Source organism: Loxodonta africana, chromosome 15 (genome assembly GCF_030014295.1).
Source record: "Loxodonta africana isolate mLoxAfr1 chromosome 15, mLoxAfr1.hap2, whole genome shotgun sequence".
Classification (NCBI taxonomy): Eukaryota; Metazoa; Chordata; class Mammalia; order Proboscidea; family Elephantidae; genus Loxodonta; species Loxodonta africana.
This window is the reverse complement of record NC_087356.1, coordinates 69,823,871-69,841,365: the sequence shown is the minus strand read 5'-3', so window position 1 is coordinate 69,841,365 and position 17,495 is coordinate 69,823,871.

Genomic DNA, 17,495 nt, shown 5'->3' with positions numbered 1-17,495 from the left:
TGCTCTCCACTGTGTTGAGTGTTGTCCTTCCCTTCACCTAAAGCAGGTCTTGTCTACTATCTGTTTAGTAAAAACCCGCTCCCAACTTCCCTCCCTCCCCACTCTTGTAACCACAAAAGAGAGTGTTCTTCTCAGTTGAAACTGTTTCTCAAGATCTTATAATAGTGGTCTTATACAATATTTGTCCTTTTGCAACTGAGTAATTTCACTCTGAATAATGCCTTCCATGTTTCTCCATGTTATGAAATGTTTCACAGATTCATCACTGTTCTTTTTAATGCATATTATTCCATTGTGTGAATATACCGTATTTTATTTATCCATTCATCCATTGATGGGCACCTTGTTTTCCATCTTTTTGCTATTGTAAACACTGCTGCGGTAAACATGGGTGTGCATATATCTGTTCCTGTAAAGGCTCTTATTTCTCTAGGATATATTCTGAGGAGTGGGATTGCGGGGTCTTATGGAAGTTCTATTTCTAGCTTTTTAAGGAAGCGCCAAATTGATTTCCAAAGCGGTTGTACCATTTTACATTCCCACTAGCAGTGTATAAGTGTTCCAATCTCTCCACATCCTCTCCAACATTTATTATTTTGTGTTTTTTGGATTAGTGCCAGCCTTGTTGGAGTGAGATGGAATCTCACTGTAGTTTTGATTTGCTTTTCTCTAATGGCTAATGATAGAGAGCATTTCCTTATGTATCTGTTAGCCGCCTAAATGTCTTCTTTAGTGCAATGCCTGTTCATATCCTTTGCCCATTTTTTAATTGGTTTGCTTGTCTTTTTGTGGTTGAGTTTTAGCAGAGTCATGTAGATTTTAGAGATCAGGCGCTGGTCTCAGATGTTGTAGCTGGAAATTTTTTCCCAGTTTCTAGGTGGTCTTTTTACTCTTTTGGTGAAGTCTTTAGATAAGCATAGGTGTTTGATTTTTAGGAGCTCCCAATTATCTGCTTTCTCTTCAGCATTTTTAGTAATATTTTTTATTCTGTTTATGCCATGTATCAGGACTCCTAACGTTGTCCCTATTTTTTTTTCCATGATCTTTATTTTTTTAGATTTTATGTTTAGGTCTTTGATCAATTTGGAGTTAGTTTTTGTGCATGGTGTGAGGTATGGGTCCTGTTTCCTTTTTTTGCAGGTGGATATCCAGTTATGCCACTGCCATTTATTGAAAAGAATATCTTTTCCCCAATTAACTGACACTGGGCCTTTGTCAAATATCATCTGCACATATGTGGATGGATTTGTATCTTGATTCTCAGTTCTGTTCCATTGGTCTCTATGTCTGTTGTTGTACCAGTACCAGGGTGTTTTGACTACTGTGGCGGTATAACAGGTTCTAAAATCAAGTGGAGTGAGTCCTCCCACTCTGTTGTTCTTTTTTTAGTAATGCTTTGCTCATCCAGGGATTCTTTCTCTTCCATATGAAGTTGGTGATTTGTTTCTCCATCTCATTAAAGAATGTCGTTCGAATTTGGATCAGAAGTGCATTGTATATATAGATGGCTTTTGGTAGAATAGACATTTTTACAATGTTAAGTCTTCCTATCCATGAGCAAGGTATGTTTTTGCACTTATATAGGTCCCTTTTGCTTTCTTGCAGTAGTACCTTGCAGTTTTCTTTGTATAGGTGTTTTACATCTTTGGTAAGATTTATTCCTAAGTATTTTGTCTCTTGGGGGCTACTGTAAATGGTATTGATTTGGTGATTTCCTCTTCAATGTTCTTTTTGTTGATGTAGAGGAATCCAAGTGGTTTTTGTATGTTTATCTTGTAACCTGAAACTCTGCTGAAGTCTTCTATTAGTTTCAGTAGTTTTCTGGAGGATTCCTTAGGGTTTTCTGTGTATAAGATCATGTCATCTGCAAATAGAGATAATTTGACTTCTTCCTTGCCAATCTGGATGCCCTTTATTTCTTTGTCTAGCCTAATTGTTCTGGCTAAGACCTCCAGCACGATGTTGAGTAAGGGCGGGGATAAAGGGCATCCCTGTCTGGTTCCCGTTCTCAAGGGGACTACTTTCACTCTCTCAACATTTAGGATGATGTTCGCTGTTGGCTTTGTATAAATGCCATTTATTATGTTGAGGAATTTTCCTTCTATTCCTGTTTTGCTGAGAGTTTTTATCATGAGTGGGTGTTGGACTTTGTCACATGCCTTTTCTGCATCAATGGATAAAGTCATGTGGTTCATGTCTTTTGTTTTATTTATGTGGTGGATTACATTAATTGTTTTTCTAATAGTGAACCATCCTTGCATTAAAAAAAGCTGGTATGAATCCCACTTAGTCATGGTGGATTATTTTTTTGCTACGTTGTTGAATTCTGTTGGCTCGAATTTTGTTGAAGATTTTTGCATCTATGTTCATGAGGGATATAGGTCTGTAATTTTCTTTTTTTGTGTTGTCTTTAGCTGGTTTTGGTATCAGGGTTATGCTGGCTTCATAGAATGAGTTAGGTAGCATACTGTCCTTTTCTATGCTTTAAAATATCTTCAGTAGTAGTGATGTTAACTCTTCTCTGAAAGTTTGGTAGAACTCTGCAGTGAAGCCGTCAGGGCCAGGGTCTGTTTTTTTTGTTGGGATTTTTTGGATTATCTTTTCAATCTCTTTTTTTGTTATGGGTCTATTTAGTTGTTCTACCTGTGTTTGTGTTAGTTTAGGTAGGTAGTGTGTTTCTAGGAATTCATCTAATTCTAGTTTTCAAAGTTGTTCGAGTACAATTTTTCATAATAATGTGATATGATTCTTTTAATTTCAGTTGGATCTGTTGTGATATGGTCCATCTCATTTCTTATTTGGGTTATCTGTTTTTTTTTCCTGCGTTTCTTTAGTCAGTCTGGCCAATGGTTGGTCAATTTTGTTAATTTTTTCAAAGAATCAGCTTTTGGCCTTGTTAACTCTTTCAATTGTTTTCTGTTTCCTAATTCATTGAATTCTGCTCTAATTTGTAGTATTTGTTTCTTTCTGGTGCCTGACGGTTTCTTTTGTTGCTCTCTTTCTCTTTGTTCAAGTTATAGGGACAGTTCTTTGATTTTGGCTCTTTCTTTAGGTATGTGTGCATTTATTGATATAGATTCACCTCTGAGCACTGCTTTTGCTGTGTCCTAAAGGTTTTGATGGAAAGTGTTTTCAATCTCGTTGAATTCTATGAATTTCTTTATTTCCTCCTTCATGTCTTCTATAACCCAGTCTTTTTTGAGCAGGATATTGTTCAGTTTCCAAGTATTTGATTTCTTTTCCCTAGTTTTTCTGTTATTGATTTCTACTTTTACGGCCTTATGGTCTGAGATGATGCCTTGTGATATTTCAATGTCTTGGATTCTGCAAAGGCTTGTTTTATGACCTAATATGTGATCTAGTCTAGAGAATGTTCCATGTGCACTAGAAAAGAAAGTATACTTTATAGCTGTTGGGTGGATTGTTCTGTATAAGCCTATGAGGTCAAGTTGGTTGATTGTAGCAATTAGGTCTTCATTTTTTTTTTTATCTAGTCTGCAACTCTCTGTCTCTTTATTGGTGCATTTAGTCCATTTACATTCAGTGTAATTATAGATAAGTATGAGTTTAGTGCTGTCATTTTGATGCCTTTTTGTGTGTGTTGTTGACAATTTCATTTTTCCACTTACTTTTTTGTGCTGAGAAGTTTTTCGTTGTAGAATGTGTGTTCCTCCTTTTCACAGTAGTTGAATTTATTTTTGCTGAGTCGTTATGTTTATCTTGGTTTTTATTTTGAATTATGGAACCGTTAGACCTCTTTGTGGTTACCTTAATACTTACCCTTAGTTGACTAAGTAAAAACCTAACTTGTATCTCCCTATATTGCCTTGGTTTCTTCTCCATACGTAAGATCAATGCCTCCTCTATTTAGTCCCTCTTTTTTGATTAGTATAATCTTTTACATAATGACATCAATGATTTCCTGTTTTGAGCAATTTTTTTTTTAATTAATCTTATTTTGTTTTTGTGATTTCCCTTTCTGAGTGGATATCAGGATGTTTTGTTCTGTGACCTTGTGTTATGTTGGTATCTGATATTATTGATTTTCTGATGATAGAATTTCCTTTAGTAATTCTTGCAGTTTTGGTTTGGTGTTTGCAAATTCTCTAAGCTTGTGTTTATCTCTAAATGTCTTAATTTCACCCTCATGTTTAAGAGTTTTGCTGGATATATGATTCCTGGCTGGCAGCTTTTCTCTTTCAGTGCTCTATATATGTCATCCCGTTGCCTTCTTGCCTGCATGGTTTCTGCTGAGTAGTCTGAACTTATTGACTGTCCTTCGTAGGTGACTTTTTCTTTATCCTTGGCTGCTTTGAAAATTCTCTTTATCTTTGGTTTTGGCAAGTTTGATGATAATATGTCTTGGTGATTTTCTTTAGGGATCTATCTTGTATGGGGTTTGATGAACATCTTGGATAGATATCCTTTCATTTTTCACGATGCCAGGGAAGTTTTCTGCCAACAGATCTTCAACTATTCTCTCTGTATTTTCTGTTATCCCTTCCAGTTCTGGAACTCCAGTCACACGTGAGTTATATTTTTCTTGATAGAGTCCCACATGATTGTTAGGGTTTCATCTTTTTTTTAAATTCTTTAATCTGATTTATCTTCAAATGTATTGGTAACATTGGCCTTATCCTCTGTCTCCCCCACTCTGCATTCCAATTGGTTGATTCTGCTCCTCTGACTTCCTATTGAGTTGTCTCATTCTGTAATTTGTTAATCTTTTGAATTTCTGAATGCTGCCTCTCTATGGATTCATGCAACTTATTAAATTTTTCACTATGTTCTTCAGTAATCTTTTTGATTTCTTCAACTGCTTTATCTGTGTGTTCCTTGGCTTTTTCTGTAGATTGGCTTATTTCATTTCTGAGGTCATCCCTGATGTCTTGAAGCATTCTGTATGTTAGTCTTTGTATTCTACATCTGGCAATTCCAGGAATGTATCTACATCTGGGAATGATTTGATTCTTTGATTTGGAGGTATGTAGAAGCAAGCATTGTCTGCTGCTTTATTTGATTTGATACCGGCTGCTATCTCTGAGACATCCATAAGATATTGTAATATTTTCTTTTCTATTTTCTCACTGAGTCTTATCTTCTTGTTTTCTTTTGTTACAGTACACCCAGATGGGCTACTAGATTGCACTGTCTTGATTGCTCTAGCTTTCCCTATGTCCTATTATCAGCTGGTCTGTGCTGGTACCAGGTATATAAGCCTATGAGTCCATTCACTGTTCTTGAATAGAATCAGCTCAAGTGTCCTGATAGCAGGTCACCTAGTGTGTGGTGTAGGCTCTCACCTATTAACTTAGAGGAGTAGTGTTGATGGTTGTATGTGCCAGTTTCTAGTAGCAGAAGGGGTCACATTCCAAGGAGGGTAGGATGCTGACAGCCTTCCCCCAAGTGTCAGTGAGGTAAGAGTGGCTTTATTGTGTAGAGCGCTCTGCTGTGTAAGCTCTGCAGTTGTACCTTAGGCACCCAATGCTCGTACCTCTATAGATTGGTAGGCGTCACTATCCTCAGACTCCTTTAGAAGGTGGCTAGGTGGTGTGGGTGGAGCCTCAGTCCTAAGTTCCCTCATGTGGATCAGTGAGAGCTCAGTTTAATAGGTAGAGAGGTATCTGACCTCCAAAACTTGCCTTTCCTCTGCTCAGCTAATACAATTACAGTCAGATCTCTATCAGAATTGCCTTTGCATTATACTAGCCACCTAGTTCCCTGTAGGGATGAAAACCAAAGACTGTGGGCCTCCTATGCCTAGATGGAACTGGTTCTGTATTGTTATCCTGGTTTACGAAGTCAGGGAAGGATTTTTCCTTTGATTTTAAAATGCTGCTTTTCTCAGGGTAGGAGAATGGGTTAGAAAAGAAAGAAGAAAAAAAAAAAACAGGCAGTGCACCTCACTCTCTGGCCCAGGGAATTCCAATGTTAATGAAGCCGGGTGGGGCAGGGAGGGAAGGGATCAGATAGACAGTAGAGAGTAACATGGCAAGATAGACAAAGTTACTTATCTTGTTTGGTGAGGACTGTATTTCCTGAGATTCCACAGGGGTGTATATCTTGTGTGCACTGGCTGGATCCCTGCTGAGACTGCACCAGAGGGTTAGGGCTGCTTTCCATGCTTGCACCATCTCAGGAAGCCACAATCACCTCCTTCACGCTTAGTCCAAGCCCAGTGCCAAGGTTTCCTGTCCGGGACGCTGTGCTCCAGGCTCCAAAACAAATGCTGCTTCCCCATGGTTTTTTGTTTGCCTGTCAGCTGAATCTGTGTGCAGCCTGCGTGCGCTGGCTGGGTCCCCTCTGAGGTTGGTCCCAGGGGTTAGGCCTGCATCCGTGCATGCCCGTCACAGTAAGCCACAATCAGCCCCACCACTCTGGCACCAGAGAACTGCGAGGACTCAAGGCTGTGGCATGGCACACTAGCTCCGGAAATGGACGCTGCTTCAGCATGTGGCATTTCGCTCTCCTGTCACTCATGTCAACTCCTTAGTTCTGTGTTTGATGGTCAGGGTTCGTAGACTGTTCTGTATGCAATCGATTCACTTGTTTTTTCGAGTGTTTGTTGTGAGAGGTATAAGCAGAAGCTTCTACCAAGTCAGCCGTCTTGGTCCCGCCCCATCACTGAACATTTTGATCAAAGATTCTGTAGAAGACTCTTGATCAAAGGGGCAGAAATGCAGAGTAGCATTTCAAGTTTTCATAGAATCCATAGTTTTTGGAGCCATGAAGGCTGGATGGACCCCTGAAACTCTTGCCCTGAGATAATCTTTAGACCTTAAACCTAAAACAAAAAATATCCCCTGAGGCGTTCTTAAAACCAAGCAATAGTAAAGAATGTCTGCCTTGAGCACTGGTATCAAACTGACAACAGCAACTCAAAAGATTACATGGGATACTTAGGGGCACTGAATTTATGTTAATGGAGCAGAAACAACTTGGAAAAGAGAGAGAGAATGGTTTCACAACCTGAAAAATGCAATCAATGTCACTGAATTGTACATGTAGAAATTGTTGAATTGCTGTGTACATTAACAATGACAAAGCACAATAAATTAGAAAAAGAATTTTTGCATCTATATACATGAGGGATATCGGTCTGTAGTTTTCTTGTGATGTCTTTGTCTGGTTTTAGTATCCGGGTGATTTTGGCTTTAGAGAATGCATTGGATGTGTGTTCCAGCTATCACTGTTTACCTTCAAGTGATATTATGCCCCTTCACATATGTAAGAACCTTCGTGCCAGCCTTTTGGTACTGTTGCCATATTTTGACATGTTTGTATGGTATCAATTCCACAGTGCAATGTTCTTTTTTCTTTAAACAGAAGATTATCTTTTAAAGGTAATTAAAATATTAAGAAAACTAGTCCTGGGCGGGGGCAGGGCCAAGATTGTGGAGTAGTCAGACTCTTAGTCCCTCTTAAAACAAAGATCCCAAAAAACAGGTGCATCGATTATATAGGACAATCTAGGAGCCGTGAACATCAAAGACAAAGTTAAAGAATTGGCCTGAGTGGCAGGGGGAGGAAGAGACAGTTCAGAAGTGGTGAGGAGTTGCAAGACCTGACCTGGCAGGAGCTGGCACCCCTCAGACCGGATTCACTGGTGAGAGCATGATGAGAAAAGCAGTGGCATTTGGGACGTGTTTTCCACATTAGGAGAGACAGAGCAAGGGACGGAGATTTCACTCAGGCCTCCAAAATCAATGAAAAGCAGTGCTCTCCACATAGGATAAGTAGTATTGTCTAATCTACTGCACAATCCAAAAAACACCCCTTTGGAAAAAGCTCCCCGTTTTCTGACCCTTCCCCACTCTGCACTGGGTCCTGATCCAGCTTCCATGATAACCACTTTCCCTGTGCTGGAAGTAGGACCCATGGTGTGCCATGAGGCATCCTCCCAGCCTTGGAGATGGAAGAAATTTAGAAACAGGAAAAAATAATCTGTTCAGCTCGCCTAAGCTGGGAACTTAGTGCCAAAATAGCTTCTTTGCCTAGGCACAGGCATAAGCGGTCCACAGACTTTGAATGCCTCTCACACCTGCATAGACCTCTGTGGGCTCATTTCAACAGTGTAGGCCTTCATTAGCACAGTACAACAGGGTATATATCTGAAGTCTAATGTCAGCTGTTTCAGCTATATGGTGGAGAGGCAGATTTGTGATGTTTGACACCACTCTGCCTGTTAAGCAGGGTTCTTACCTTCCCACATCAGGTACCTGAGGACTGGTGGCTTCACCCATGCCACCTAGCCCCCCTCAAAAGGGGTCATCCAAGGATAAGTGGTGACTCCCAGTCCTTACAGCCAACAGCATTGGGTGTCCATAATTGCTTGCCAAACCCACCCACCTAGGTGCTCTAGGGAACGGGGACATGCTTTCCTCACACTCAGGGGTTGTTGTCAGTCGCCTGCCTTTCTCAGTACATGGCCCCCTACTGAAGCCACATACCTGTGCCTTACCAATCACCCTCGCTCGTCTAAGACTGTAGGTTAGAGCCTGCACCACACATTTGATACCAACTACCTCAACACCTGAGCTGAATCCACACAAGAAAAGTAAATGGACTCCTGGGGTCATATACATAGTAATGGCTCTAACCATCTGATGACAGGACGTTAGAGCTTCAAAGGTGCCAATAATCATACTAGCTCACTCGAGCAGCCTATTTGGCCTATCAAAACTAAATACGAAGCTAGGACACAGTAAGCAAACATAAAGTAAATACAATAACTTATTGATGGCTTGGAGGCAACAGTCAATATCAAAACACATAAGGAGGCAGACCACGATGGCTTCAGTAAGCTCCCAACACAAAGAATCAAGAAATATTCTGGAAAAAGAGAACTTCCTGGGACTAGCAGAGGTAGAACACAGAAGATTAATATACAGACCTCTTCAAGAGATCAGGAAGGAGACCAAGCAAAATGCAGAACAAGCCAAGGAACACACGGACATAGCATTAGAGGAATTGAAGAAGATTAGGGAAGAGCATAATGACAAATTAACAGGCAGCAAGAATCCATAGAGAGACATCAAATAGGAATTCAGAAGATTAACAATAAAATTTCAGGATTAGACAACTCAATAGGAAGTCATAAGAGCAGAATTGAGGAAATGGAAGTCAGATTAGTGAGACTGAAGACAAAGCACTTGACAACAACTTATTCGAGGAAAAACCAGATAAAAGAATTAAAATGAAGAAACCCTCAGAATTATGTGGGATTTTATCAAGAGAAACTACCTATGAGTGATTGGAATAAGCGAATGGGCGGGGGGCAGGGAGTTGAGACAATAGATTATACAGAATTGTTGGAGATTTGTTGGCAGAAAACATCCCTGATACCGTGAACGATAGAAGATACCTATCCAAGATGCTCATTGAACCCCACACAAAGTAAATCCCAAGCCAAAGTCACCAAGAGATATTATAATCACCCTTGCCAAAACCAAAGAGAAAGAGAAAATTTTAAGAGCAGCAAGGGATAAACAAAAAGTCACCTACAAAGTAGAGTCACTAAGACTAAGCTTGGACTACTCAGCAGAAACCATGTAGGCAAGAAGGCAATAGATGAGATACACAAAGCCTTGAAGGAAAAAATTGCCAGCCAAGAATTATATATCCAGCAAAACTGTCTCTCAAATATGCAGGTGAAATTAGGACATTTCCAGATAAAGAGAAGTTTAGGGAATTTGCAAAAAGCAAATCAAAATTACAAGAAATACAACCCAAGTCCCCTGGTTAGAAAATCAATAACATCAGATAACAACACAAGACTAGAACACAGGACAGAGCCACCAGATCTCAACCCAGATAGGGAAATCACTAAAATAAATCAAAGCTAAAATGCTGAAAACAAGAAAACAGAGATGTCATTATGTAAAAGATGACAACATTAAAACAATAAAGAGGGACTAAGAAATGTAGGCATAGATCTTCCATATGCAGAAGTCAAGGTGATATAAAGAAATAAAAGTCAGATTTAAACTTAGAAAAATAGGGGTAAATATTAAGGTAACCACAAAGGAAACTAACAATCTTACAGATAAAAATAAAAAGCAAGAAAAACGTAAAGACTCAGCAAATACAAAAGCAACAACAATGAAAAAGAAGAAAAGACAATATGTGAAGAACTACTCAGCACAGAACATTAAGTGGAACAAAGAAACTGTCAACAACACACACACACACAAAAGATCAAAATGACAGCACCAAACTCATAGCTATCAATAGGTATGCTGAATATAAATGGACTAAATGCACCAATCAAGAGACAGAGAGTGGCAGAATGTATATAAAAACACGATCCATTTATATGCTGCCTACAAGAGGCACACCTTAGTCTTAAAGACACAAACAAACAAAAACTCAAAGGATGGAAAAAATATATATCAAGCAAACAACAATCAAAAAAGAGCAGGAATGGCAATATGAATTCCTGACAAAATAGACTTTAAAGTAAAATCCACCACAAAGGATAAGGAAGGACACTATAGAATGATTAAAGAATTAATATACCAGGAGGATATAACCATAATAAATATTTACACAACCAATGACAGGGATCCAAACTACATTAAAAAAAAAAAAAAAAAACTAACCGCATTGACAAGAGAGATCAACAGCTCCACAATAATAGTAGGAGATGTCAACACACCACTTTCGGTGCAGGACAGAACAGCCAGAAAGAAGCTCAATAAAGACATGGAAGATCTAAACGCCACAATCAACCAACTTGACCTCATAGATATATACGGAACACTCCACCCAACAGCAGCCAAGTTTACTTTCTTTCCAACACACATGGAACATTCTCCAAAAAGGACCACGTATTAGGACACAAAGCAAGCCTTAACAGAATTCAAAAAGTGGAAATATTAGAAAGCATCTTCTCTGAACATAAAGCCGTAGAAATCAATAATAGAAAAAGCAAGGAAAAAAAAATCAAACACATGGAAACTGAAAAACACCTTGCTCAAAAACTACTGGCTTGTAGAAGAAATTAAGGATGGAATAAAGGAATTCGTAGAATCAAATGAGAATGAAAACACTTCCTACCAGAACATTTGGGACACAGCAAAAGCAGTGCTCAGAGCTCAATTTATAGCAATAAATGCACACATCCAAAAGAAGAACTGGCCAAAATCAAAGAGTTATCCCTACAACTCGAACAAATAGAAAAAGAACAGCAAAAGAAGCCCTCAGGCACCAAAAGAAAGCAAATAATAAAATCTAGAGCAGAATTAAATGAAACAGAGAACAGAAAACAATTGAAAGCATTAGCAAGAACAAAAGCTGATTCTTTTTTAAAAGATCAACAAAACCAGTAAACCATTGGCCAAACCGACAAAAGAAAACAGGAGAGGAAGTAAATAATGCAAAGAAGAAATGAGATGGGCAATATCACAACAGACACAACTGAAATGAAAAGAATCAGAATAGTAGGAACCCTTGTGGCGTAGTGGTTAAGTGCTACAGCTGCTAACCAATACGTTGTCAGTATAAATCCACCAGGCACTCCTTGGAAACCCTGTGGGGTGGTTCTATCCTATAGCTTCGCTGTGAGTCAGAAATGACCTGATGGCAATGGGTTTGGTTTGGTTTTGGTATAACAGAATACTATGAAAAATTCTACTCTGACAAATTTGAAAACCTAGAACGAATGGACAAATTTCTAGAAACACAATACCTATCTAAATTAACACAAACAGGTAGAACAACAAAATAAACCTATAACAAAAGAAGAGATTGAAAAGGTAATTAAAAAACTCCCAACAACAACAACAACAGAAAAAGCCCTGGCCCTGACAGCTTCTCTGGAGAATTCTACCAAAATTTCAGAGAAGATTTAACACCACTACTGCTAAAGGTATTTCAGAGCATAGAAAAGGATGGAATACTCCCAAACTCAATCTATGAAGACAGCATAACCCTGATACCAAAACCAGGAAAGACAGCACACACACACAAAAAAAAAAAAGAAAATTACAGACCGATATGCCTGATGAACTTAGATACAAAAAATCCTCAACAAAATTCTAGCCAATAGAATCCAACAATGTATCAAAAAAATAATTCACCATAACCAATTGGGATTCATACCAGGTATGCAGGAATAGTTTAGCATTAGAAAAACAATGTAATCCATCACGTAAATAAAACAAAAGCCAAGAACCACATAATCTTATCAGTTGATGCAGAGAGCAGGTATTTGACAAAGTCCAACACCCATGCATGATAAAAACTCTCAGCAAAACAGGAAGAGAAGGGAAATTCCTCAAAATAATAAAGGGCATTTATGCAAAGACAACAGACAGCATCATCCTAAATAGAGAAAGCATTCCCCTTGAGAACGGGAACCAGACAAGGAAGCCCGGTATCACCACTCTTATTCAACATTGTGCTGGAGGTCTTAGCTAGAGCAATTAGGCTAGAAAAAGAAATAAAGGGCATCTGAATTGGTAAGGAAGAAGTAAAAGTATCTTTTTGCAGATGATATGACCTTATACACAGAAAACCCTAAGGAATCCTCAAGAAAACTACTGAAACTAAACGAAGATTTCAGGAGAGTATTAGGATACAAGATAAACATACAAAAGTCAGTTGGATTCCTCTACACCAACAATGAGAACGTTGAAGAGGAAATCACCAAATCACTACCATCTAAAATAGCCCCCAAGAAGATAAAATACTTAGGAATAAATCTATCCAGAGATGTAAAAGACCTATACAGGAAGCAGAGCCAAGATGGCAGAATAGACAGATGCTTCTGGAGAGCCCTCTTACAACAAAGACCCGAAAAAACAAGAGAAAAGAGTATATTTATGAAAAGCTAGGAACCCTGAACATCAAAGGCAAGCTTAGAAAACAAGCTGAAGGGCGGGGGAGGACTTACTGGACCTGAATTGCTGGGAGCCCTCAGTCAACATTCCTGGGAGAGGCAGCAGCAGGCTGGTACTAGCATTTGGCTGCAGTTTCCTCAGGGAGAAGCAGCCAGCCACACAGCCTACTCACACCTCTGGAACCAGAGAAGAACGGCGCTCCTGGCAAAATCCAAGTACTTGCATATATTTTACTGTGACTCCCCACCCCCCAACTCCTAGGCCGGATTCAGGGGGTGATTTCCCTAGGCCTGAGATAGGCCCTGTTGAGTGCCTAGAGTCATCCTCTCGACCTTGGAGAAGGAATAAATTTCAATTGAGGGAAAAGATAATTTGCCCGCTCCACTAACCAGGTGAGCTCAGGACAGAAGCAGCTCCAGTCCAGGCATAAATAGTCCATGGACTTTGAGTACCTTTCCCCTTGCATGAACCTGTGTGGGCCTATTTCAGGAGAATAGGCCCTTTTTGGCAGGCTCCAACCATTTTAGCTGTGCGGCCGAGAGGTGGGTTTTTGATGTTTGACGTTGCTTTGCCTATTAAACAGCATCCTCACCTACCTACTTCAGGGGCCTAAGACCTGGTGGCTCCACTCAGGTCACCCAGCCACCTGCGACAGGGGTCCAAGGATAACTGGTACTTCCCAGTCCTTACAAACAAAAATATTGTGTGCCCGTGACCCATCTGCAGAACCCACCCACTTGTATGCTCTGGGGAACAGAGACACACTTTGCTCAGAGACATATGGGAGATGATTCTCAGCCCCCTGCCTTTTTCACAGTGTGTTCCCCTACAACAACCAGATACTGGTACCTACGCAAATCACCCCTGCCCCTCTAAAGTCTGTAGGACAGAGCCTGTACCACACACTTGTTGATCAGCTACCTGGACACTTGAGCTGAATTCATACAAGAAAAGTGATTGGACTCCTAGACTGACATACCTGATAAGAGCTCTAGCCATCTGGGAACAGGACATCAAAGTGCCAAAGGTGAAAACAATCAAGTTAGCTCACTCTAGCAACCCATTTGGGCATATCAAAACAAAACAAAGCAGGAAGCTACAACACCATAAGCAAACAAAATAAACTAATACAATAACTTACAGATGGCTCAGAGACAACAGTCAATATCAAGTCACATAAAGAAACAGACCATGATCGCCTCAACAAGCTCTAAAAACAAAGAATCAAGGGATCTTCTAGATGAAAGTGCCTTCCTGGAATTACCAGAGGCAGAATACAAAAGATTAATATACAGAACCATTCAAGACATCAGGAAGGAAATGAGGCAATACACAGAACAAGCCAAGGAACACACAGATCAAACAATTGAAGAAATTAAAAAGGTTATTCAGGAACATAATGAAAAATTTAATAAGCTGGAAAAATCCACAGACAGATAGCAATCAGAAATTCAGAAGATTAAGTATAAAATTACAGAAGTAGACAACTCAATAGAGGTCAGAGGAGCAGAATTGAGCAAGTGGAAGGCAGAATTCCTGAACTTGGAGATAAAGCACTTGGCACTAATATATTTGAAGAAAAATCAGATAAAACAATTTGAAAAATTGAAGAAACCTTAAGAATCTTGTGGGACTCTATCAAGAGAAATAACCTATGAGTAATTGGAGTAGCAGAACAGGGAGGGATAACAGAAAGCACAGAGAGAATTGTTGAAGACTTGTTGGCAGAAAACTTCCCTGATATCGCAAAAGATGAGAAAATATCTATCCAAGGTGCTCATTGAATTCCACATAAGGTAGATTTTAAAGAAATTCACCAAGACATATTATAATCAAACTTGCCAAAACCAAAGATAAAGGCAGAATTTTAAGAGCAGCTAGGGATAAAGGAAAAGTCACCTACAAAGGAGAACATTAAGAATAAGCTCGGATTTTTTTTTTTTTTTTACTTGGCAGAAACCATGCAGGCAAGAAGGCAATGGGATGACTTATCTAAAAAACTGAAGGAAAAACATTGCCAGCCAAGAATCTTATATCCAGCAAAACTGTCTCTCAAATATGAAGGTGAAATTAGGATATTTCCAGATAAGCACGAGTTTAGGGAACTCTTAAAAACCAAACCAAAACTATGAGAAATACTAAAGGGAGTTCTTTGGTTAGAAAATCAATAATATCAGGCATCAACCCAAGACTAAAATACTGGGCAGAGTAATCTATTAAGAAAACATTCTACATTCCACTTTGGAGAGTGTCGTCTGGGGTCTTAAACGCTAGCAAGCAGCCATCTAAGATGCATCAATTGATCTCAAGCCACCTGGATCAAAGGAGAATGAAGAACACCAAGGACACAAGGTAATTACAATCCCAAGAGACAGAAACGGCCACACAAACCAGAGACTCCATCAGCCTGAGACCAGAAGAACTAGATGTTGCCCGGCTACAACCGATGACTGCCCTGACAGGGAACACAACAGAGAAGCCCTGAGGTAGCAGGAGAGCAGTGGAATGCAGACCCCAAATTCTTGTAAAAAGACCAGACTTAATGGTCTGGCTGAGACTAGAAGGACCCTGGTGGTCATGGGCCCCAGACCTTCTGTTGGCCCAGTACAGGAACCATTCCCAAAGCCAACTCTTCGGACATGGATCGGACTGGACAATTGGTTGGAGAGGGATGCTGGTGAAGAGTGAGCTTCTTGGGTCAGGTGGACACTTGAGACTATGTTGGCATCTCCTGCCTGGAGGGGAGATGAGAGAGCAGAGAGGGTTAGAAGCTGGCGAAATGGACACGAAAAGAGAGAGTAGAGGGAGGGAGCAGGCTGTCTCATTGGGGGAGAGCAATTGGGAGTATGTAGCAAGGTGTATATAAGTTTTTGTGAGAGACTGACTTGATGTGTAAACTTTCACTTAAAGCACAATAAAAATAATAATAAAAAAACACAAACAAAAGGAATTTAGTGCAGGAGTGTGAGAGGAACAAAGAAATCCTCAGCACCACAAGGAAATTACTACAAACTGACAACAATAAACTCACACCTATCAGTTATTACACTGAACGTAAATGCCCTAAAAACAAACCAAACTCTTTGCTGTCAAGTCGATTCCAACTCACAGTGATCTTATAGGACAGGATAGAACTGCCTCATGGGGTTTCTAAGGACCACCTGGTGGATTTGAACTGCTAACCTTTTCATTAGCAGCCATAGCTCTTAACCACTATGCCATCAGGGGTTCCAAATGGCCTAAATTCATCCATAAAGAGACGGAGAGTGACAGAATGAATTAAAAATAAATAAATAAACCAGCATCCATCTGTATACTGTCTACAAGAGAGATGCCGTAGAAACAAAGACATAAATATATTACAAATGAAGGTTGGAAAAAAAAATATACCAAGCAAAGAGCCACCACAAAAGAGCAGGAGTACAATACTAATCTCAGATAAAATAGACTTTAAAACAAAATCTACCAGAGAAGGCAAATAAGGGCCCTATATAATGATTAAAGGGACAATCCATCATGAAAACATAATCATAATAAATGTCTACACACTCAATGACTGGGCTTCAAAATACATAAAGCAATCTAATATCATTGAAAAGAGAAATTAGCAGTTCCACTATAATAGCAGAAGACTTCAACACACCAATCTTGGTAAAGAACAGAACATCTAGAAAGACACTCAAAGATACAGAAGATCTAAAGGCTGCAATCAGCCAATTTGAACTCATAGACATATACAGAACAGCCCACCCATCAGGTGCAAAGTACACACTCTTTTCCAACGTACATGGAACATTCTTCAGAATAGACAACATAGTAGGCCACAGAACAACCCTCAACAAAATCTAAAATATTGAGATAATACAAAGTATCTTCTCAGATTGCAATTTCATCAAAGTAGAAATTAACAACGTGAAGATCAAGTAAAAGAAATCCATTACATGGAAACTAAATAACAAGGTGCTTAAGAACCATTGGGTAATAGAAGAAGTCAAAGATGGAATAAAAAAATTCTAGAATTAAATGAGAATGATAACACATCATACCAAAACCTTTGGCAGTGATCAGAGGTCAATTTATAGCAATAGGAGCACACATCACAAAAAAGAAGAAAGGGGGAAAATCAAAGCATTAGCTACACAACTTGAACAAATAGAAAGAGGACAGCCAAAGAAGCCAGAAGTAAGGAAATAATAAAGATCAGAGCAGACATAAATGAAATAGAGAATGGAAAAACCATAGAAAGAATCAACAAAACTAAAAGTTGGCTCTTCGAAAGGATCAACAGAATCAACAAACCACTGGCCAAACTGACAAAAGAAAAACAGGAGAGGATGCAAATAACCCAAATAAGAAATGAAACGGGGGACATTACAACAGACCCAAATGAAATTAAAAGAATTTTAACAGAGTATTATGAAAAACCATACTCCAACAAATTTGAAAATCTAGAGTAAATGGACAAATTTCTAGAAACACACTGTTTACCCAAACTATCACAAATCTATGTTGAAAGTCTGAACAGACCCATATCAACAGAAGAGATCGAAAAGGTTAAAAAAAAAAAAAACTACATACAAACAAAGCCCTGGCCCAGATGGCTTCACTGAAGAATTCTACCAAACATTCAGAGAACTTACACCGAAACTACTC